Consider the following 7,361-nt stretch of genomic DNA (forward strand, 5'->3'; position numbering starts at 1 on the left):
GTTTTAGGTTAAGAATGGCATGTATGCGTGGTGGAGAAAATTTTATGGAAAATGCATTTTTTACTTATAAATGAAATGACATTAAATATGCTGGAGGTGTTTATCTCAAGAAAATGCCTATAAATGAATAAATAAAATTTATAATTTGATCTATTTTCTGTACGTTTCATAAAGAGTTTGAAACTTAGTAGATGCTGTATTTTACCTTTTAATAACAATTTTCAAAAATCTGAAAAGACCCTCAATAGAAACGCACACCTAATATTCTCTAACAGACACAAAGCTGTATTTGATTTATTAGAATCAAGAGTTGATTTTTCACACTTGGAACAAGAAACTTGTGAATTGCCAAATTTGAAATTGAAGCATTTGAGGTACCTGAATCCCTGCTAGTATTTTTAAGCATAAACCAATGATAGGAAAACTACTTTAGACAGTGAACAGAGTTGAATTATATGAATATACAAACGTAAATATTATTATTCAATTTACTTGGAATAATATAAGTATGATTTTATCAGCTACATACTGATTTTTCACTCAGTTGGATAACAAGGTTTTTTTTTTCTGAAATTTCCAAATACCTTCGTTTTCCCAGTTACCGAGGTTATATTTTTACTTTTCCATCTTGATACCTACAAAAATATGGGAAACTTCCAAAGAAAGGGAGGAAGCAATCAAGATGGAGACGTAGAAGGCCAAAAACTTACTTCCCAAAAACTGTAATGAGATTTTTTATGTATTTCCAAAATGACATACGGTTTTCCACAAAGCCTCAATAGTGTTTTGAAATGTTTTCAATTCTGATAACACTTTATAATAATTGAGACATTATTAATTTTTGTCCTCCATGTATGTTTCAAGTCTTATCGTTTTGTGCTTGACCAAATGTCTTAATCAGATATAAACTACTTGAGCTTCTTAGAATTATTGAATTGTTTCAAAGTCCTTTGCCATGTTATGTTATGGGTTATTTGTTTCATGTACCAAAATGGTTTCTAAAGAACTAAAATATTTTTTCGACCTGTAATCTGTAATAGGGTCCATCCGAAAGTATTTCTCTAACTCGTCTCAAAAATGTGTTTTCATCTCAATTTTGATAATAGATCATCTGCATCTTATAAGAAATACTCAATAGGAGGAGGTAAAACAATAGGATGTTGAAACAATTAGTATACTATTAAAATAAGTATTAGCTATACACACTTTTGTCACGACTAAACATTTGTATGCTTCATTGATTCAATCCCAGCCATAGGACTTTCATTCAAATTGAATGTGAAATATTTTTTAGCGGAGATTAGTGTTTGAGAAGTTTCCCATAATTTTTTTGAAGAGAGAAGTAGAAAGCCAAAACTATTTTCTGTCAAAAAACGTCCCTTGAAACAATATAGATCAGATTAGGATTTTGATGTTTTGAAAAGAAGTATTTTCTAGAAGTTCATTATACTTAAGTATATGAAATAACAAGTATAGTAAGAATTATTATGACAGAATTAAAATTACAATCATTCCAAAATAATGATTTATTCTTCAAGAAACTAATTAGATACTTTTCTCATTCTATATCTTCATTGAAATTCATTTCATTTTTTCTAATGATGAACATTTTCGATAAATCCATTGCAATATACAAGTTGTAGCACAACAAAATGAAGAAACAATGCAAAATGTAAATATGGCCTCATATAAAAATACTATTTAAAAAAAATTCATAAGATTCTTCATCTGCTTGTCTACTCAGTTATGCAGAAGTTTATATTTTAGAAATTTTGTTTTTGAAATCAATCATATTTCATAATCAAACCACAAAAGAGTTTTTCAGTAGTCTATCAAATATTCCACATCTAAAAGTTGCTGCCATCAATAAATAATAATAAGCCGTTTCATTTCAATGATATTGGCAAACATTAATATAAGTGTATTTCGTAGAAACGAAAATATACAATTAACCCAACAAATAAAAATAACTAGAGAAAATTACTATGGAAACATGATTTTTCTGATAGAAGGCAGCACAAATCTTCAGTGGAAAAATTGAATCGATATGTCTTTATCCCTGAAATGTAAACACAACAAAATAAAAACAAAATTAAATGAAATCTCTAGATATGTTTTGTTTTATTTGATATATCCGTTTAGTACAAAAAAATAAAATCATTTCGAAAATTTAATGACGATTAGTCAAGTCTTAGCAAGCTTCAATTCATTAGGGAATGCTTCTAAAATGGCCAGTCTTGTTACTGATATGAACTGATATGAATTGATGTGTGTTGATTGAGAAGACGAAGGTTATATCTCGAAGTCTCAGTAACAAGTTGCTGTTTCTATCCACTCTTGAAGTGTAAAAATTATTTTTATGAAACTATTTGCATTCAATAGTGCTCAATTTGAACATTTCAAATAGTGAAATTGCGGCTCGGGATTGATCTTGTAGTAAGGATTTGAATAAAAACTTGAAATATTTTAATTTTTTCTGACATTGCTTATCGTTGTCATGTTAACAATATTGAAGAGCTGAATACAGAATTGAAAGACCTTTCAAATAAGGTGTCACTCGACTATTATTTCTACCTAAAATCTTGGAAATTGTCCCTCTGAAACCTGAAGTTGACTTGTTTAACGTCTCGATATCAAATGACTTTAGGGTAGCATGTTTTAACTAAAATGCTATTCATTTCATTAAAGTGATCATGAATTACCACAAAATAAACAAGTCATCAATCGCACATATCTTATACAGAATTTCATCAATTCGGACTTCCATTGTCTAATATGATAAAATGATTTGAAATCATCACCTGAAAATGATTGTGGATACTAACAATCGAAACGTCGTGAAGTACAGCTACCTGACTGAGTCATGGCCGGTGGGAGACATCATATCTGCGTAAAGTTTGGGTTGGTGTATGACAAAGAAAGTAATATTAGGAGAAAAGGAATAGAAACTTTTGTTTGCAGTTTTACGTATACGGCTCGAATAAAATCTAACAGACTGATAACAGATTTCTACACATCTACTGCACATCTTGAGGGAGGGGCTTCTCACTGGCCATGACTTAGCTATAACTTGGCTTGAAATCTCTTAATTTTTATTCATTTTTTGTTGATTGTTCAATTTTCAATTTTTTGCTTGTATTTTATTTGACTGTTATTTCATGTCAGGGTTTTTTTTGCTTAATATAATGGTTATTTTCAGTTATTCTTTTTAATTTTCAATTGTATCGGTTCTTTCAAAGATTTCAAATCATTTTATATCATATTAGACAATGGAAGTCTAATGAAATTCATCATGAAACATTGTCAACCACCTTCAAACAAATCTTTCACAGACATTGCCTTAGGTAATGACTCGACACATCCGCATCAACATAAAGTAGCAGCTTTCAATAGTATGCTTTGCAGACTATTGAGTATTCCACTGTCAGAAAGTAATTTTCAGAAAGAACCGAATTTTATCAGTCAAATCACTGTTAACAGTTACATGGTAAATATTATTGTTGGAAAGTTCAGAGTTTATTGTGGTTCTTGCCCAAAACTTTATATTGGACAAACGGCGAGAACCTTTTCCCAAAGAATGACAGAACATGGGAGTAGAATCCACATTTACAAACCATCATTTGACAGAGGGTATGAGCTCAACCACCACTGTGAGAAGTATTAAATTTGGAAGAGAACAGAATTAATATATTTAAGAACTCTGATAATTTTCCAAATGAATTGAATTCTTCTCCCCTTCTAAATCTGTTTTCTAGTGTGGAAATTAGTAGGTACTTTATTATATGTTCATGCAAAATCCTAACGTTCTTGCGTAAACAACATCCAATTGCCTACAGCTACAAAATAAGTAACATGTTTCTTGAAAGATGGTTCAGCTTCAAAGACTTGGGTGTAATATTTGACAGTAAACTCACGTTTAGTGAACATATTAACAAAATTGTAATGAATTCAATGAAATTACTCTGTTACTGTATACAAGTATTCTACTTAAAAAATAAACACTTATTTATTTGCATGCTATTTGTTGAGCTTTAATTAATTAATTTCAATGATTTGAAAAAATTTAAAAAATTATTTTTTTTTGTCAGAATAGGCGAATCCCTCTAGATAATCGTCAGATTATATGACAGCACGTCTATAACATAAAGACGAACCATATATATCTTAATCTGAAGCGCTTGAGTGTTTTAAAATGGAGAATTTTTTTTGCACATTATAATAATGGCCGCGAGTTTTCGTCAGATCGAAATCGTCAGATTATTGAAAGACAGCTTTTTTTTGTTGCACTTAACACCCCCTTAGAAAATCTGACGCGCTCAATTAATTTTTTTTCTTTTCGCTTTTAACCCTTACGTACAACCACCCGCATCATGCAAATGATCAGATTAACATACGAACATTATTAAAAATACATAGGACATTGATGCTATCAATATCTGACGTGCTCGAGTATGTCCATGCAACAGTATTTTTTTACATATTTAAAAATCTATAGGCGCTTCTCCATAGGCGCTTCCCCCACCGATGAAAAGGTATATATAATATAACATTTTTTCTTCTTATCATCTAAGCTTTGCAACCTAATATGTCTCTATGACGCTCGAGTAAATCCCCATTTTGCATCGTGGGCTCCTCTACTATTAATTTATTCAATGTGTAAAATCTTCAACGATAATCGTACGTATTATGATATCCTGATAATTTGTCATACACCAACCCAAATTTTACGCATATACGATTTCTCCCACCGGAAATGACTCAGTCTGGTAGCTTTAGTCTTTAGTAGTTGTTTTTGAAAAAATAGACATCGAACGTTTGAAATAGTTCCGTCACAGAGTAGGTATTTAACCTATTTTCAGTTACATCATTCGAAATATTCAATTCGGAACTGAAGGTGGTTACTGGCGCATGCAATACTAGCCGGGAAAACGATATTAAAACCCGTCTTTGTTATCGTTTTTCAAATTAACCTACTTTGAACTCGCCGTCGATTGACAGCTAATTCATGGCGGTGTTTGCCCAATCAATCATTACTGCAGATAAAAGGATGATGAGTGACATTCGACTGTTTCGGCGGTAAACACTTCTGCGATTAATCCGGGAGGTATGAAAGGTCAAAGGTTGTCAAAGTTGAAGAGCCATCGAAACCGAAAAACATGTTTTTAGCTTTGATTATTCGTATCTTAATAATTTGAAACTGGGTAGCACTTTTATTTTTCAGCGCGAAAAAGCAAAATCGAAAAAGTTATCCAATTTTTCGACGGTATAAGAATTGAAATCTGTTTAAAAATCTGTAATCTGTTTTTCCGTTAACCAGCTGTCGCACCCCTACGAACGACAACCCTCAGAAGTCGAAACTTGTGCGAGCTAAGGATTAACGAGGTCACACCTTTTAACGTGTGATTCCTAACACGGGTTAGACGATAGCAAGTGAAGATCGATCGTTCAGACTAGGGCTTGAACCACCGACCAACACGGCAGTCAATTCGAGTGAGTAAAATGAAAACAAGCATTCTTAGGTTGTTTTCTTGAGTTATAGTCTGTGGCAAATCGAGATTCCGTTGAAAGTTTGAGAATTTAGATTCTGGTGAATCTAGCTATTTTCGAATTGTCCAACAATTTTCAGAAAAAACTTGGCGTATCAAATTCAAATTTTTCAAATCAAGTGACACACGCTGCAGAAGATACGCCATAATTAACACGAAAAAATGAAATATTCAGCTATCCCCATTTTCAATGAAAACTCTTTTGAAGGCTCATTTTATTTTTTTATCATCGAATAATATTTTGACCAAGTACAATCTTTTTTCCATACTGGGTGAATTGAAACTAGAAAACAATTTTAATTTTTTTGTATATTTCATATATTCAGAACGCGATTTCCTTAAAAATTTCTGTTCAAAAATGTAGGTTTGTAAAGGTAAAACATATCCAGCTGTTTGAAAGTTACAAGTTTCTAAAAATATTCCTAATGTTTTCAACGTAAACTTAGGAAACATATTCTGAATAGAATAATAGATCTTCAGTAATAAAATTTTTTTTTTGGCGAATTATCTATTATTTGATAATGAAACATTATAGTATCCTTTATTTGTTGAAACTATTAGAATACATCTTCAACAACAGACATTATTTCACCATTAACACTTACATTCTTACAGTACTAGGAAAAAAAAATAATATCAAACTGAACAAACCCAAACACTGAGATTACCAAAAATTGTCCATTAATTCAGGCTGCCGTTTTTTCAACAGTCTGATGCCGCATGAAATAAAAAACGCAGGATTCTCGGGTGTTTTTAAGTGTAAACTTAGGGAACTCCTAGTCAGAGAATGCTTTATAGTCGAAGTAACCGATATAGTAATTCTTAAAGCTATCGGCGAAGTAAAAGGCCAAAAAAACCAATAAAAAGAAATAATGCCGCTACGAATTAGTCTACGTGGACTGAATAATTGGCGGTTCGTATTGGATAATTTTTACTAACCGAGTTTTATGATTGGCTGAAGAGTCATAAAATTAAATTTGAAGTCATGTTACGGTGACCAATAGAATGTGAGTATGGTTAGAAGAGTCGTGTTGTCAATGTGCATTTCAGGAACTGATCGCGATTTGTGTGTTGAAATTCGATATTGGTGAAGTTATATAATTACTTAAAATTTTTGTTATTACAGAGAGTATGTTTCAATGTATATAAGAATGTACATATCAAGTTTGGTTTCGAGGGAAAAAAATATTCCAAGCAACATCAGGTTTGACCGAAATTCCTTTCTCAACTGTACGTAAAATTGTCAAAAATAAACCTTATGAACGCAAGACGCAATTTGATGCGGGATTATCAAAACCTTTAGATGTTCATCTAATAAAATCATTAAAAAAAACAATATACGACTGTTACGAAAGCAATGAGATTCATACAATTGAAATCATAAGGATGTTCCATTCTCATTTAAACTCATTTATTTTGTATCACACTGTATGTATTTATATTGACACGAGTACCTTCGAGTATCGGGCGTGCGTGTGTGGTACCACGATACGAGGGACTTACCGCCTCTCTCCCCAGTGTGTAAAAATCTGCCGGCGCATCTATATAGCTCAACTCACCAAGGTATGTCATGAAAGTACAATACAGTGATATTATTTCTAATATATAAAGTATCAGTAACCTTATTATATACAGTCTGCTAAAATCGAGAAACACCACCTTCCGGCTATAACGTGAGCTGCTGTGACAAAACTCTTCAGAATTGGATAAAGAAACTAGGATTTAGATTGAAAATAATAAACAAACGTGAAGCAATTATGTAAAGCAGAAGAATAATGGAATTGCGTAACAAATACTTAGAAAAAATAACTAAAT

At 31.7% G+C, this 7,361-nt stretch overlaps 1 protein-coding gene across 2 annotated transcripts in view; it reads left to right on the forward strand.

Annotated features, from left to right (window-relative positions):
• The window catches only part of Axn (protein axin), a 103,885-nt gene that overhangs the window by 361 nt on the left and 96,163 nt on the right, over window positions 1-7,361 (forward strand). The gene's annotated exons all lie outside the window — the stretch shown is intronic.

This window comes from Leptinotarsa decemlineata, unplaced genomic scaffold, assembly GCF_025532065.1.
Source record: "Leptinotarsa decemlineata unplaced genomic scaffold, Ldec_3_MD MMD2_tig00001393_RagTag_RagTag, whole genome shotgun sequence".
In the NCBI taxonomy this organism is placed as follows: Eukaryota; Metazoa; Arthropoda; class Insecta; order Coleoptera; family Chrysomelidae; genus Leptinotarsa; species Leptinotarsa decemlineata.